The sequence below is a fragment of the Antechinus flavipes genome, chromosome 3 (genome assembly GCF_016432865.1).
Source record: "Antechinus flavipes isolate AdamAnt ecotype Samford, QLD, Australia chromosome 3, AdamAnt_v2, whole genome shotgun sequence".
NCBI lineage: Eukaryota > Metazoa > Chordata > Mammalia > Dasyuromorphia > Dasyuridae > Antechinus > Antechinus flavipes.
The window spans coordinates 480,324,302-480,342,744 of NC_067400.1; the positions used below are offsets into that span (position 1 = coordinate 480,324,302).

Sequence of the window (18,443 nt, forward strand, 5' to 3'; positions counted from 1 at the left end):
TCCTCCTGTGGGTATCTTTGCTGTCCTTTCGGGCCCACAGGCCAGGCCGGTCCGCTTCTCGAGATTCTAATAAATTCTTTCTGTACATCATTTGGAGTGACTCCTGAGTAGTCAGTTTGGGTAGGTGCAATTGCCCCAAACACCCCAACACTGATAAGCAAGGCTGGGAATAGGCCACTGAATTAACATAATTTTCAGCAAAATATACATACACATGTATATGTATGTGTGTGTAAGAAGATATAAATATAATATAGCAGAAGATCATCAATGTGTACATTGGAATACCTCCCAGTTTCATTTAAAAGTTTGGGGGGCAAACCTCTGATGGAAAGTGTATCCTTGTTTGAGTTGAGGTAAAGGTGTAGATCAGGTGCTTAAACTGTGAAACACAAATATATCTGGGATTTTATAACTGAATTAGGAATTGCAAAATTATGATTTATTATCAGTTTGATTTGTATATCTATTTTATATATACTTGTATACTTGGGTTTGCATAAAAATGTGGGCAAAAATGGGTCACGAATGGAAAAAGTTTAAGAAGCCCTGGTGTAAATGATCCTATTCTGGATTTCAGTTGTGATGGAATATGATATATAAAAATATATAAAGATTTACATAAAGAATAACTTACCTGAGGTGCAGCTAAATGGCACTGGCCCTAGAGTCAGGAGAAACTGAGTCAAATCCAGCCTCAGACACTTAATATTTACTAGCGGTGTGACCCTGGGCAAATCACTTAATCCCAATTGCCTAAACAAACAAACAAATGACTAACTTCCGCAGCAAAATAAAGTCCTACAAAAAGTTCAGGAGGGAATGGATCTTTAATGACATACAGGGCCTCCAAGTATTTCTGGGGAAAAGATCAGAATTGAATAGAACATAGGAAAATAAAATGGAAAGAAGTGGAAAAGTGTTGTAAACAAGAAATATAAAGGAAGAATTGGTTGGGTTGTTTTTTTTTGGGGGGGGAGGAGGGAGGTTATTTGTATTTTGTTTTAAGGTGTTAAGGGTGGAATTAAGAGATGAAAGAGAAAATGGCTGATGCCTTCAGGCTTGTTTCATTGAGGAACCCTCCATAATAGCTTCCAGATGCCAAATTTTCTAAGATCAATGTAGCATTATAAGTTATCTAGATAAATTCTAATCTTAAAATAATTACGGTCCAGATATTCAAAGGATAGAGTAAGAACTGGTTATCTAGGAACACAAGCTATACACATATTTTAAGTCAATTGAAGTTTATTGAAGTAGTTCCAATGTAATATAAAACAAATGTATCAAAGACATGGCAGCCACTTCCCGAATTGGTCCAAACTGGATTAAAAGGTGTGATTCTGGGCATCTGTAAAATAAGCTAGAGAAAGAAATAACAAATCATTCCAATATTTTTGCCAAGAAAATCTAAATGGGATTACAGAGTTGGATATAACTGAAAATCAGTTGATTATTGAACAATACAAAATATTTAACAAAAAAGTAAAAAGAAACATAAATAATGTTAATATGTAATTTTCTAAGTCAATATGTAGCCCATATGGATTCTTATATACAAGTTAGTACCTCTTATTTTTATTTAAACTTGATATCACCCTTATAAAATATTTCTACATTTTCATAGGTTCTATTTTTACTACCTTTGCAAGAAATCTGCTTTCTTATTTTTATCAAATACCCTTTTTTTGGTATTTACACTAATTTTTTTCTCGTTTTCAGAAAATCCATGATTATGGAAACTTTTTGGTATTCTTTATTAGAGCAATGGTAAATGGAAAATAATCTAAATATAGCTTGATTTAAGGGGTGACTAGAGAATAGCTGTTAAAATTGTTCACATAATTTAAATTCCTATAGCTTAATTTATTAACTATTATTTAAAAATATTTTTTTTCAAAGTGAAATAAAGATTTAAGTAAATTCACAAAGAAACTGAATATAAAAAGGTAGCCAGGAATGTTAGTACAACTAAACTTCTGACTTTGATTGTCATATAAGCTAGTACTAAGATCATCTGTAAGATGGCTTTAGAGTCTGCACTAAGAAAGAGTATTGAGATAGGTCTAGAAGTGAGCAGATTTCTTTTGTTTGACTTGATAGAATTTCTTGATGTGCAATAAATTTCACTAAAAAGAAAAAGAATATAAAATTTAAAAGGTAAAGATATTTGATCAATTAGAAGGGATTATACAAAGATGAATTGTCTCTATGCATTCCGGATGATGAAAAAACAATATCTCCTAAGAATCTTATTATCATAAAGAATCATGCTGTTATTGATCCATAATTTCAATTGTGTATAATTATGTATGACTCCATTTGGAGTTTTCTTGGCAAAGATACTGGAGTGGTTTGCCAATTCTTTTTCCAGATCTGAGGCAAAGAGTGTTTAAGTGACTTGCCAAGCATCAAACAGCTAACAAGTGTTTAAGGCCAGATTTAAATTCAGAAATATTAGTCTTACTGACTCCAAATCCAGAATTCTCTGCACTCTACCACCTAATTGCTTCTTTACTGACTACAATGCAATAAAATTATTTTTTACTAAAGATTGTTGAAATAAGCATTAGAATTTAATTAGAAACAAAATAATTTAATCTTAGAATTAGTGGATCAAAGAAAAAACCATAGAAAAGATAGATAATTTTATTAAAGACAATGACAGTGAAACAACATACTAAAATTTGTTATATACAACCAAAACAGTCCTTGAGCGGGCGAGGGAAGGGAGGGAGAGGAATATATATAGGTATGTATGTATGTGTATATATATATCTTTAAATTCCTTCATCAACAAAAGAAAGACCAGGTCAATAAATTAGGCATTCAAATTTATAAAAATGAACCTAACACCAAAATAGAAATTCTGAAAAATCAAAGAAGAGATTAATAAAGTCAAAATAAAAAAACCTATTTTACTGACAAAACGAACTAATTTTTGGAGAAAAATGAAAATAGATAAACCATTGGTTAATTTTTTATAAAAATAGGATATCTTAATAATCAATAAAAATTTAAAAGAATAATTTATAAAAAATCAAGAAAAATAAAGGAAATTATAAGAAATAATTTTGCCCAGCTATACGCCAATAAAACTGATAACCTAAAGTTAATAGTTACATAAATTCAGGATACTGAGATTAACAGAACAAGAAATAGGCAATTTAACTCAAACTCAGAAAAAAGAAATTAAATAAACCATAAATTAATTCCCAGGGGGAAAAAACCCTCCAGAATTAAGTGAACTTAAAGTAAATTTTATTAAACTTTTAAAGAACAACTCCTTGTAAGATTATATACACTTTATTCAAAAAAAAAAGAAAACAAAGGATTCTATCCAGTTCCTTGTGTGCTACAAATATTATGTTGATACTTAAACTAGGAAGAGACAGTTCAGTGGGATAACAAACAAATAAGGAAACAAATAAATAAATGAGTAAGCAAGCAAATAATTAATAAGTAAATAAATAAAAATGTAAAAAAACCCCTAATATTTGCAATGAAATATTAAATAAACCTTTTAAAAACAGCTTGCATTAATATAAGTCAAAAAGATTATACATTATGACCAATTTGGATTTATACCAGAACCAATCACGACTGATTCAGTATCATATAAAAAGACATTAATAGAAAAGGAGATGATTAATGAATCCAATATGCTATTTATTGTAATTTGGAAGACACAAATTCAAAGTAAGCACAAAAAAGAATTTGAAAATTAGAGGGAAATGGTTAAATTGAATTTAAAAATTACAGAACAAATTAACAAAACTAAAAGCTAATTATTTGAAAAAGCTAAAAATGTTGGTAAGCCTTTGGTGAACATGATTAAAAATAAAAGCTTAAAAAATCAACAAAATAACAAATGAATAAAGTAAAATCACAACACTATCAGAATAAAAGAATTACCACAAACGATTATATATGGTAACAAAAATGAGAACTCCAAAAGACCCAGTCTAACAGAAAGGAAATAGAAATTTTCAAGAGAGATTTTAAATATTTCAATCAGAAAAATAGAACCATCTATAAAACATCTACCAAAGTGAGGGAAAACATCTCCTGGTCCTTATGAGTTTATAGAATTCTATCAAATGTCAAAGAATAATATCAGATTCTACAGAAATTATTAAAACTTGAAAAATAATCTTACTAAACTCTTTTTAAAGTCAAATATAATCCTAATATCTAGACAAGGGAGTGAAGTATAATATATTAGTGTATATTGATTGAAAATTTTTAAATAAAATTCATACCCAACACATGCTCCCAAACAAAAACCAACAAAAAGATAAGATAGAGGTCCCAAATGATGAGGTTTGGTAGCATACATATGTGAAGAATTTACAAGAATTTTCTTCTTGCCAAAAAGTACATTTATTTATGAGAAGAGATTATAGACAAAATGAGGTAAAATAGGCATCAGGAATGTTAAATATGAAATAGATTTGGGAGAGCATATAGTTAGCAAGGAAAGGATTTTTAACAATTAACAATGGGGAAAAAGTACCCTATGGAACTCATAATTAACCAGGAGATTATAAAAAAAAAGCTCTAAATCATTATTGATTAGAGAAATACAACAAATAGTAAAATAAAAGCAGCTCTTTTTGTGGTGACAAAGAATTGGAAAATGAGTAGATACTCAGTTAGTGAATGGCTGAATAAGAGCCATATGAAAATAATGGAATATTATTGTTCTACAAAAAATGATAAATGAGTTGATTTTAGAAGATTGGATAGATTTGTATGAACTGATGCTGAGCAAAACAAAAAGAACCAGGAATACATTATACACAGTAACAACAATATTATGTGCTGATCAACTATGAAAAAGATTAGTTCTTCTTAGCTGTTCAGTGATCCAAAGCAATCCCAATAAACTTTGGGTAGAAAATGCCATCTGTATCCAGAGAAAGAGCTATGAAGACTGAATATAAATCAACACATGCTATGTTCTTTTTTTTTCTTTTCATTTTTTTTCTCTCATGGCTTTTCTCTTTTGTTCTGATTTTTCTCTCTCAACAAGATTCATAAATATGGATTTAAAAAGTTAATGTACAGGTATAACTAGAAAAAAAAGAAGACATACAACTGAATATAATGTGTAGCATTTATTATAGACTTTCTTGAAATGGAGATTTTTTTACTTTATATTTTGAATTCTCAAGTTCTATTGTATACATGACAATGTTTTTTTTTATTTTGTGTTTACTTTAAAAAAATTTTTAATAACAATAAAATCAATAACCTTAAAAAAAATTAAGCAGGAGAAAGAAGAGATGGGAATACATCATTGACTGGTAGGTTAACTCCATAGAGGAGTTTAGCACCCTAAAAGTTACTTTCATTTTTATGATTCCCTTAAAATGTGGGCTCCCTGGTGACAGGGATTGTTTTTGCTTTTCATTGTACTCTCAGCTCTTAAATTTTCCCTGGAACATAGTAGACACTTAAGAAATGCTTATTTGACTGGTTGACTGACAGACTGTAATAGCAGAGCATGAACCCAAGTGGCTTTATAAATGAAAGATATAGTGAGCAAGGATTGTAAGGGGCTCAACCCTATCTCCATTGTTCCCCAGGACATCCCTCAAAATCTTTCCTAGGCATCTCTGCCCCCCCCCACTCCCTTCAATCTCATCTCTTCTTCATACAAAGTCATCCCACTCAGTAATCTCTGTACCAGTGAAAATGAACACATCAAGATAATAAGAAAATTTTATTGTACTGTCCTAATATATGGTTATAGGGCACTGGAGGGTTTAATGGGGGTTGACTACCAAAAAAAAAAAAAAAACCTGGGCTTAATCAGGTGAATGCATTTCTTTTCTCAACCTTCTGGTTTCCACAACATCTCCTTAGTGCTTTGACACCCATAGTTCCTAACAGATGGGGAAAAATAGATTTATAGTATTGAAGATCAAAATTTAAAGTTTAGTTTAGTCAAAATTTAAAGATTGTCATCTTGGCTCTTATTCTCTGGAAGAAGCCTTGCTCTGTAGTAAGTCAAGCTCTGGAGATAGGTAAGAATTTTTTCAAAGTAGTGAACCTGGGAAAGACTCTTAATTTGTAATTATGGGCTTTGAAGTAGCACATCCTGCCAAAAATAGACCAGGATCAAATTCTATGTCCTCTGCACAGGCTTAAAGTCCACCTGGCACTTAATACTTGTGTCATTCTGAGCAAGTCACTTAATCCTATTTGCCTTAGTTTCTTCATCTGTTAAATGGGTTAGAGAAGGAAATGGCAAGCTACTCCATTATCTCTGCCAAGAAAACTCCAAATGGTTCATGTAATGTTGGACACAATTGAAAAAACAATAAAACAACAACATGGAATTTAGATGGAGAAAAATATACATAGCAGTTATGGAGTCTTGCTTTAACTCACAAAAAAAAAATATAGTTCTGAATTATCTATATCTCTCCAGATCAGCCCTCCTCAAATAAGACTCCACTCTAGCTGAATGGTTTTTCTCCCTAGTTCCACCTATAAATTGGCCAGTTCTAGCACAAATGCTGACACAAATCAGACTGCACCTTTGTTTGCTGAAAGCAAAAAAATCTCCTCCTTCTCCACCTAATTCTACAGGACTTATTTCTATGGACTATGGAATTATGCATATGACAAAGGCGTCTGGGAGAATGGTGACTTAGTTCTGAAGAAACTGAGACCACAGAACCAGTACTGGTAAATAAGGATAGGGCGATGAATGGAACTCTTCCAAAACTGTAAGCTTGATCTCATCACTGATTGCTTATGAATCAATCTCATTTGCATTTATAAAACCTGCATGTAAGTGATTGTGAGGATTGGAAATGTGGAATGCATTGGTCTATTAGATAAGGGATCTAAAGGGAACATTGTGTTCCCATCATTCTATGAAAAAATATTTTTAAAATGCACTTAATCTATTAAAAGATTGGGATTTGTAAGAGTAACAAAAAGTATTCATACTTGAAATTTAAGCTTAAGAGTAAGCTTAAATTTTCCTAAGGAAATCATTGTTAATAATAACAATGATTAATAATAATAAACACTGGGGCATGCTCTATGCTAAACACATTACTAATATTTTCTCATTTGATTTTCATGAAAATTCTATGCAATATTATTCCACTTTGTAGAGGAGGAAAATGAGGCTGAAAGAAATTAAGTGTCTTGTTAGGATTATACAGCTGGTAAATGTTTGAGATAGGATTTCAACTCAAGTCTTTCTGATTCCCAAATCAGGACTCCATTATGCAATTTAAGTGCTTCAAATAGGAGACAAACACCATGGCTCTGATATGTATTTGCTTCAGTCTTGGCATTGTTAAAAGGAACTTTTTTTTTTTTGGAGGGGGGGAAGAGAACAAAAATGATTCAGCTAGATGGCACAGTGAATAGAAGACTGGGTCCCAAGTCAGGAGGACCTGAGTCAGAATCTGGCCTCAGACACTTACTAGCTCTGTGACCATGAGCAAGTCACTTAATCCTGTTTGCCTCACTGCCTCATCTGTAAAATGACCTCAAGAAAGAAATGGCAAGCCATTCCCGTATCTTTGCCAAGAAACCCCCCAAAAAAATCACAAAGAATCACATATAACTGAACAAGTGACTCCATTTTATGCTATATTTTCTATTATTGTATTTATTTTTTATGTGATATAGAATGTACTGAATGTTTCCTTTGGTACTTCCCTTCCCCTAATCCTTTATTATTACACAAGAAAACTTATAGAATACTAATTGAGCCCTAAAGCTGCTCATCTGTCACTAATACTCCATACCACATGACTCTCCAAAAAGAGAAAGTTCATCAAATATTTTCTATTTCAGTGTTCATAACATAACAAATGTGTTATATGCATATATATCACTACCATTATATTTTAAATCTGTGTTCATCCTCTGCAACACCAGAATCTGTGTGTATTTCCAATAAAGCAATCACTGGTTTGTTTCTTTGTTTTTGAATAGGAAAGGGGAAGTGCTTTGTAACCACTGTTTTTTGATACAATATTTGAATAAAATATCTTTTCTGAGTGCTAGCTGAGTCTACTGGATGACTATTAATGAGAAGCATGGAAAACCATGAACTATATAGTATTAAGAGTGGTCAATTGTCAGAAGAATAAAAGGATTGATTGAGGCAAAAATTCAGCAGGAGAATAAACATGCTTTCATTGCGTGAGTTGAATGTCAATTATATGCAAAGACCAACTCCAAAAATCTATTTCACTAATTCCTTGCCATGCTAGAATATAAGAAAATATAGAATATAGAATAAATAGAATAGAAGATTTCCTTATATATGATGAAATAGCTCAAAAAGCATTCAAAGAAATTATTAGATAATGGCAAGATCATTATATCCAGTAATTCACATGTATCAACTGCAAGAGTGGTATGTGCATAAACTACTAGACTGAACAAATGAACAAATATGGATTAATCAGCAGTGGTTCTCAAACTTTTGTTCTCAGTATTTTTATAGTATTAAAAATTATTGAGGATCCATCCAAAGAGTTTTTGTTTAGATAAGTTATATTTACCATTTTAGAAGCAAAAAAAAAAAAACCTCATAGTATTGCAAATATTCTGGAATTGATCATAATCAATGCTGTTGCAAGAATTTTCAGGGTCCTTGTTAGCCACTGCATGAATAAGATAGCACAGATTACAGACAGATAGGTATACTTCAACTTATTTATCCACTTAGAATATGAAATATTTCATCAGTAGGTGATAGACATATGTGTTGAACTATTCCACAGATAACATTAGAAACAGAATTCAGATTTGTAGATTCCCTGAAAGGGTTTCAGAGACCTCTAAGATTCTCTGGACCATACTTTGAGAACCACTTAATACTTTATTCTAACATTTATGACATCTGTTGGTAGGCAGAGGTTCTTAGATTTTCATGGCTGATAAATTCAGATTCCTGTGACAAAGGAAAACAAGAAGTCAGTTTTCATCTGCCCAACCTGATCTTACCAATTTGAACATAATTGAAGAGAAACAGAAAAAAGCAATGCAAAAAGGGACAATTTACAATAAATTCTAAGATAAAAGATTTCAGAAACTTACCAACTACCTTATCAAAAACTACCAACTACTTTATATACATGTAAGCCATGACTTTTGATGATTCAAGCCAAGGAAGCTAAGAAGTTGCTGTAGTTTCAGTCCGGGTTCAGTTCTCCATTCTAACCCCACTTGTGACCCTAGCCCTGACTCTATGTCATGATGAGGTTCCCAGAAGCCCACATGATCACTGATAACTTTATGAGCAGCTACACAATTCATCCAGGAGATTGTTTTTTCAAATGAGTCACTTCAGACACCAAGAGGGACTTCATCTTTAAGGTGACTGAGAGTAAACAATGATGTGGAGTTTAAAAGACTTGATAATAAAGGAATTTATAAAGAATACATATGATCCAACAGGAAATGTCATTTTTCTGCTCACATGGATGAAAATTGAAAGTTGTTGTTTTTTTCTTTCTACAACAGAATGTCTGTTTGATTCCCAAGACAGTGATTGACATTATTGACTTTAAAGAAACTCCAAAGAGCTGAGATATAGAAGTCACCAGGACAAAATAGAAGAGATGATTAATTAGTGGCAATGACAGCTATGAGCAGGTAGATAGTGTAGTAGATAGATTGCTGGTCCTAGAGTCAGGAAACCTCCTCTTTGTGGATTCAAATCTGGTCTTAGTCCATTATTAGCTAAGCAAGTCTCAATCCTAGTTGCCTGCTCCTTCCTCCCCCTATTAAAAAAATAAGTTGGAGAAGGAAATAGCAAACCATTCTAAGTATCTGGACATGTCTGAAATGAGCAAACACCCATAACAAAATGACACATGAAAAGCATGAAGACTACACAGAAATTTGAGACAATACATAGAGTAATTAATGACAACACAAATAGTAGAGATGGTCTCTGTTATTTCTTTGAAATCTCCATATATTGCTATGAGTTAGGGACAGCATATCTGAAAAGATTTTTTTGAAGTCTGGAGACTTGTTTAAGATGTCTTTCCCTGATGATCCCAAATTTGCAAATTACTATCTACCAAGCATTTCCATCTTAGTCAGTTTCTATACTTTTATTTTCTGAATGCTATACTCATTGTTTCTCTTTCTCATCAATAGGTTTTGATAGAACACCTTTTTAGCAAAGCTGTATTGAAAACTTTGACATTTTGGCATGATTTTCCATTTGAAATCTCACTTTATCAAATAAGGCATTTTAGAGCTCCAACATGAAAAAAAAAAAACTAAGCTGAATAATATAAAAATATCCACTTGTAATGGCATATAATGAAAGATTACATTTCTGTTACTAGTCACATGGTTTTAATGACTTAATCCATTGTTTCTTAGGAGAATATCACAAAACTGAATGTCTCTGATCTTGAAATCAAAAAGATTGAACAATCATTTTTTGTAAAGTACTATGTTTGCATGGTTGTTTGTAATGGGCTGAGGCTTGAGTTGATGCACTGAGGTCCCAAGCATGTGAGGCTAAATAGTAATTGGACCATACTCTATTAATATATATGCTTGGAGAAAGAATGGCCCCCACCACTCTTTGTGCAAGTATTGATGTGTTGTATAGGAAATGACATTTTTGGTGGGTGGAGGCAGGGGAGTGGAAAGGGAAGCAGAAAGAGAGACTGCTGGCTGTTGTCTTGACACAGCTGCTCGCATTGCTATCATGACCACCCTTCACCTCCAATCCCCCTCTGCTAGCTGGCTTCCTGTCCACCCATATTGCTATCTCAAACCTTCTTCACTTCTTCATTTCAATAAAGATTGGAGATTTTCCCCTTAACCTGAATTCCTGACTCCGGCTGATTTTAAATACACGGTCATCACAGTTGTTATTTAGGAACAAATTATATTTCATTGTGGAAACATATGAAAAACAAGACAAAAATGTCCCAAAGAGGAAGTTTCCTGACTTTGGGACCAGCACTCTATCTACTACACCATCTACCTGCTTGCTCATAGCTGTCATTGCCATTCATTAATCATCTCTTCTATTTTTCTGAAGTCAGAGTCTAATTCAGAAATTTAAATCTTCCTATCTCCAGGTCTAGCACTCTCTCCATTGAGCCACTTACTTGCTTGATGTCCAGTTTATAATTGAGGAAATTGAGAAAGACAAAGGTTATGTGACTAACCTAGTCATATGGCAAATGAATCTAAGATTAAATTTGAACTCGGTTTTTCCTGACTTCAAGTCTAGTGTCTCATCCACTGCACTATCTAGTTGCATTCATGGATGTCATTGAAAAGTTTGGAGAACATTTATACAGAGCATAATTTCATGTGTGGAATGACAAAATCTATATACCTATTTTCATTAGCCTAGGAAGTCTAAGGTGGATATAGCTGCTCTCTTCCAACTGCCACATTATGCTTCCATCTGCACTCAGAATTCATCAGTTCTCTCAATGGAGGTGGATAGTATTTTAAATCGTGCTTCCTTTGAAATTATCTTGCATCAGAAAACATTGTATACAGCAACAACAAGATTATGAATGATGAACAACTGTGATAGATTTGATTCTTTTCAACAATGAAGTAATTCAAGGCACTTACAATAGACTTGTGATGGAGAGTCTTCTGCATCAGAAAGAGGACTATGGGGACTGAATGTGGACCACAATGTAATGTTTTCACCTTTGCTGTTGTTTTTTACTTGCTTATTTTTCTTCCTCCCTTTTGACCTGACTTTTCTTGCTCAGTATGACAAATGCAGAAATATATTTAGAAGAATTGCATATATTTAACTTATATTAGATTTCTTCCAGTCTAGAGGATAGGGAGAGGAGAAGGGAGAGAGAAAAATTTGGAACACAAGGTTTTATAAAGATGAATAATGAAAATTATCTTTGCATGTATTTGAAAAAATAAAAGGTTATTTAAAAAAGAAATTGTTTTGCATCATTGTCTAGATCAGAGTGCCTAAGTCTTTCACAATTGGCCATTGTTACAATATTGTTTTTACTATATACAATATTCTCCTGGTCCTGCACACTTCACAATCCATGAGCATGCTGTACAATTTGATCCTACAAAATAGACATGAGAAGGTATCTTCCCCTCTTCCTATAGGTCAAGTCCATTGTTGTGAATTCAGATTTTTCTCCCTAATATGTTTATCAATTTTGCTGAATTTTTAAAATCCTCTTTCTCTTAAAAAAATAAAAACTCATTTGCTATAAGGGATGGCTCTCTGGTGGTGAGGAGAAGGCTTCAGAGTGAAATCTGGATGATTTAAAAGCAAAAAGTATCTGCCCACATCTCTTTAAAACATCATCAGTCCCTCTGTTCCAAATCTGAAAAGGTTCTGCTATCTAAAAATGTTTAAACAACTTAAAGAAATATGTATTTCTTTCCTCACATATTCCTCACACATAATTGGCCAAAGGATATGAACAAACTTTTCAAAAGAATTGCAAACTTTAGCATATGAAAGGAATGCTTCCAATTGATCACTAATAAAAGAAAGATAAAAATAACCTGAGGTTTCACCTCAAATCCTCCCAAATTAATAAAGATAAGAAAAAATGACAACAGTCTATTATGGAGGAATTGTAGAAAGACAGGCACATAAATGCACTGTTGATGAGGCTATAAACTGTTTAGGAAAAGAGTTTAGAACTACTAAGAAAATCACTGGGGTAGATAGGTGGCAAAGTAGATAGAGTGTAGGGTGTTGGGTCTAAAGTCAGGAAGGCATACATTCATGATATCAAATCTGGCCTTGGGCACTTTGTCACCCTGGGTAAGGCACTTAACTCTGTTTACCTCTGTTTTCTTCTATGTAAGATGGGGGAAAAAAGAGCTAGACAAAAGAACTGATAAATCACTCCAATATCTTTGTCAAAAAAACCTCAGATGGAGTCATAAAGAGCAAAATGTCATCACATTCTGAAAACAGTATATATCTTAACAAAATTAATGACAAAAAAGAAAAAAGCCCATGTACACCAAAATATTTATAGCAGCACATATTGTGATAAGCAAAAAAATGTAAATAAAGTAGATGTTTATCAGCTGATAATAGCTAAAAATTCATGCTATATGAATTTAATGGAATTTTGCTATGAAGTAAGAAATTATAAAAATGACAGATATAAAGTATCATGGAAAGTTTATAGAAAATGATACAAAGTAAAATAAGCAGAATCAAGAAAATAAAATAAAACAATAACAACAAAAGAACAGACACTGAATACTGCAAACTTTTAAGGAACTAAGTTGGCTCCAAAAAAAAATGATAAGATGACATCTCTCCTTGCTTCTTTGCAGAGTTTGGAGATTATCAATGTGAAATATTGCATATAACATTAAACTACGCAAAAACAAAAGACAAAAAAAATGTCAAAAATTATAACTAGTTGATATCAGGGAAAATGGTAATCAGTTTACTGGAGGAATTACAACAAAAATTGATGTTGGAACATCAAAGAAAGATAGTGTTGGAAAAGGACTAAGCATTGCTAATGGTTCAATTCTTCTAGTTGGATCTCCAATACATATTTTTCTTTTTTAAAAATACAAATTATTTTAGCATTCTTTTTTTTAAATTTTGAGTTCCATATGCTCAAAAAGTTATCAAACTGTGCATATCCTTTGATCCAGCAGTGTTTCTACTGGGCTTATACCCCAAAGAGATACTAAAGAAGGCAAAGGGACCTGTATGTGCCAAAATGTTTGTGGCAGCTATGTTTGTAGTGGCTAGAAGCTGGAAAATGAAAGGATGCCCATCAGGAGAATGGTTGAGTAAATTGTGGTATATGAACATTATGGAATATTATTGTTCTGTAAGGAATGACCAGCAGGATGAATACAGAGAGGACCGGTGAGACTTACATGAACTGATGCTAAGTGAAATGAGTAAAACCAGGAGATCATTATATACCTCAACAATGATACTGTTTGAAGGGGTGTAAGAATAATCAAGGCACTGTGTGGCATAATGTGCTGGACTGATCATAGACTTATCCTCTCCAAGCTAAATATTCAACAAAAGCAGCTTCCCCAAGGCAAAGACTACCAGAAAAATTAATGTCAAAATATTAGAGCTCTTCTCCAGGCAGGAACAGTTTGTTGTTAAGTTGAGCAGAAAGTTGAACCAACATACAACAGTGAAGCATTAGACAGCTTTCAGAGATTTGGTATACAGCACTGCATTTGCTTATTTAAGTCAGAATACTCACAAACATAAAGACTGGTTTGGCAAAAATGATGGGGAAATTCAGAAGCTGCTAAATGAAAAACAAAAACTCCACAGGATGTAGTTGCAGGATAATTCATCTATTTCTAAGAGAGCAGTACTTAATTTCATCAAAAATAAAATACAAGTGAAGCTTATAGAGATGCAGGATTCTTGACTCAATAAGAAAGCACATGAATTTCAGTTTTATGCTAATAGTAACAATCCAAAGCACTTTTATAATGCTTTGAAGGTTATTTTTCAGTCAAAAATCTATGGTACATCTCAATTGCTCAGTGCTGATGGAGCCACATTGATTAGTGATAAGAACGTGATCTTAAAAAGACAGATGAAACATTCCTATTGTGTTCTCAACAGATTATCATCCATCAATGCTGAAGCTATTGACTGTTTATCACAGGTTGAAGCAAATCCTTTTCTAAATGAAATTTCAACTTAAAAAGAGGTTACACATATGCATACACATAAATATCTATAATCATACATATATACATATATTCATATCTGTGTGTTTTGCTACATATAAATATATACGTATATAAACATTATATACATACATACATATATAGATACATATACACTTGTTTGTCCATTGAAACATAAAACAAATTCTCATATTGACCATGTTTCATTCTTTTCATTTGGTCTATTTACTCTTTGTCAGGAGATGGGTAATAATTTTCATCATTTGTTCTTTGAAATCATGATTGGTCATTGTGTGAATGAATCAAACTTTAGTTCTGGCAAACTATTATAAATAGCTACACTGTCAATTAATGTTGATATTATTTTGACAGCAACATGATGCTGTGTACTTCATTATTTTAGAAAATGTTAGTTTAATATTTTGTTATACAGCAATTTGTGTACTGAACTACTTAGGTTCAGTTTATTTCAGTACTTGATTTTAATGATTGTTAGCTAAAGATATCTTGCCAGCAATGACTAAGAGAGATTAATCCATATTGTTTTAGATTATTTAAAGTAACTAGACAGTATAAGGTTGGGATATAAGATAGTATAGGAAATGATGAATTAGTGGATGTAGAAACATATGGAAAAAGTTGAACATATGAATGATGATGTTGTTCACCTTCAGAGAAACAGGACAAACTGGTGTCATCCAAATGAAGAACTAATCAAGTAGAATTTAACTCAGAAATAATTAAGAGGTGCAATGGATATAGTGCCTGGCCTGGAGCTGAGTTCAAATCTGATCTCAGACATTTACTAACTATATGACTCTGGGCAAATCCCTTAACTCTGCCTCAGTTTCTCATCTTTATATGTGTGTGTGTGTATATGTATATATATATATATATATATATATATATGTGTGTGTGTGTGTGTGTGTGTATAAAACACAAATACATACATACATATTCATGTATATATGTATAATGAAAAAGAGCAAGAAAAGCAAATGCCACAAAAACCCCAAATAAAGTCACAAAAAGTCAAATATGATTGACAAAATTGAACCATCACAACAACTCTAGTACTGTGTTTAAACAGATCACATTCAACATCATAGTCTCCTCAAAACTCATCTTTGTCTAATACTCCCAGCCAAAGTTTCTTCTATGATTCAATCAATCAATCAATTAATCTGAATATATTAATTAATTAACCTCAAGATGTGATTCTCCCCATCTATCTGTTAAATGCAGAAATTTGTACATTTTAGTATATATTTATGCATTCTTCTATTGGTGAGAAATTTGAATAGGGGTAATAATGGTAGCCTCAGAACCCATTGAAGTAAATGACTCTTCTCTCCATCTGCTCATAAGCAAGTCCACCTAATTCTCCTAAGCATGATAAGCTGAATTGTCTTTAAAAGGTTCACTTTACTTTCCAGAGCTTATCTTATAAATATGCAAGTGTTCTAGTTTGTCAAGTACTTTATATGGGTTAACTTTTCATTAGTTTATCAAATTGTGCACCCATTTAGAAATGTCAGACTTGTTATCATCCATCTCATTGTTGGAGGTCTTGATAATAAATTTGACCACTGTATAATCACTTGCTTTTGTCAGAACTCTTCTGAGAAAAAGTTGGGGCTAATTGAAAGCTTCTTTCAGTCTCTGTGTGTGTGTGTGTGTGTGTGTGTGTGTGTCTGTCTGTCTCTCCCTCTCTTTCATAGATTAAGTGATTGTGAGTTTTGAATCATTTTTAACTTCTGAAACTCCAAAGGAGAATTCACTACATAACCATGATTCTTCCTTCCCATAAGTTTTCAATTTTACACATATGCTATGTGTCTCACATTGACACCACTGAGATTTTTCATCTGACCTTAGTTCCTAATATATTAGATAGATAGATTAAATAGATAAATTAGATAGATTAAAATGCTCAAGCTGAGGGTCTCCTTATGAATGTTAAGATGTAGTTGTTGATTTCTGGACGCCTGCCAAAACTAGCATTTCCTTGAATACCTTACTCTCAAAGTCTTTGCCAATGTCAGAATGGATCTGGTAAATTAATACACTGAGAAATACTTCTATTTTAGCAACTATATTTGCTTTCTGTTAACTGTTTGTGCATACCTAGTGCCTGCCCCTGTCAAGGAATGACATGTTTAACTGTCTCCTTCCAAAGACACGTCAATACAGTCAATTTCCAAAGTTTTACTTTTATTTATACTCACCAAAAATGCAGCACAAATTGTCAGTACTTTTCTTTGCACACACCTGGCACAAATTTCACACTGTTTAATAATATTTACAGTAAAGTATGTTTCTTAGTATCTTCCGTGGTTCTCTCTTAATCCACATATACATACAGTCAAAGTGCCCTATATTCTGGGTCAGTCATAAATGAAACAATATTCTGCTTCATATTTCTTATTTCTGCATTTGTCTTAATAACAATATCTTTGAATGACTTAAACTTAAGTTTTTAGCATCATTTCCTTGCTCAGTCTTTCACAAGTTTCTGTTTACTCCCACTACCAGTCATGGTCATACAATTGAAAGCAAAAAATGTTGGTACAATGAAATGCAAGGAATATAAGCTGCTAATGGATATACCAAGCTCTCAACTACTCTTCCACTTGGATGTTTGTTGGGTATCACTCAGAAACTTCATACCTTCTTTTGGTCTTACAGTATTTCTAAATCATGGGCTATCAAGTCAGACTCATTTTTGGTCCTGCAATGTATATACAATTAATCATTATCTAGCATCATTATTTATTTCTCTCATGTGACATCCAATTTGGCATGGGTCAATGATTTCTGAAGATCATCATTCCCTCAGTAAAGGACAACTCTCAAGTACTTCTGGAAGGATTTTTTTTTTTTTTGTGCAGGAGGGACAGGAAAGACTTTTAGATCTGCACAGGTCAGCACTGCTATATAAGGAGACAGTTGATCAAGTTTGAAAAGTTGTTCATATTTATACATCTACAGACTTTCAAAAGCCTTTTTAGGTTTCAGAGGAATTTGCCATTTCTTGCCTTTCTGTATTTGAGTGTTTTCAATCATATGCACAAATGTGGTTATTCAGTGGTGAAGAGTGAAGGATGAAATTTATGAAGAAACAAAGATTTAAGTTTCTGAATGTATCTATTTATTAAGCAATGCATGTCAATTGCATGACAAATTAGAAATAGTGGCATTCCTCAGCTTTGATCCCAGACTATGAATACAGGGAGAGAGAGATTTTCATGTATTAAAAACAATTATAGAGTCATCATGTTGATCTCATTGTTGTATGCCTATGAAACTTAGACATTATATCATCACCAAGCCAAGAAAAATTGCTTCCATTTGAATTGTCTAAGGAAGATTCTAAAGATCATATAGCTGGACAAGATAATAAATATTGAGGTCTCATCTCAGACTAAACTGCTAGACATTCAAATTCTAGTGCAGAGAGTGCAACTCCAATGAGTTGGCCACTTTATTTGAATGTTAAACATATGCTTGTCAAAAAGACAGTTTTTATGGGAAATTTACACATAGTAAGCACTCACATGGTGGTCAGAAAAAGTGATGTAAGGACATTCTCAAGTTCTCTCTTAAGAATTAACTGGGTCATATAAGAGACAATGGCACAAGACTTCCTAGCATGATGTACTTTCTTCAGAGAAGGTGCTGTGCTCTGTGAGCAAAGCAGAATTAAAGGAGTGTAAAAGAAATACAAGAGAATCCACCCTAAATGTTTACATGGACTTTTGTGT

The 18,443-nt window shown here is 32.7% G+C and overlaps 1 long non-coding RNA gene across 2 annotated transcripts in view; it reads right to left on the bottom strand.

Annotated features, from left to right (window-relative positions):
• Nucleotides 1–744: 744 nt before the first annotated feature.
• The window catches only part of LOC127554842 (uncharacterized), a 116,082-nt gene continuing 98,383 nt past the window's right edge, over nucleotides 745–18,443 (bottom strand). For both annotated transcript variants that reach the window (XR_007952086.1, XR_007952087.1), the window contains exon 3: nucleotides 745–1,363. This is a non-coding gene — a long non-coding RNA (uncharacterized LOC127554842). The remainder of the gene's footprint in view (nucleotides 1,364–18,443) is intronic.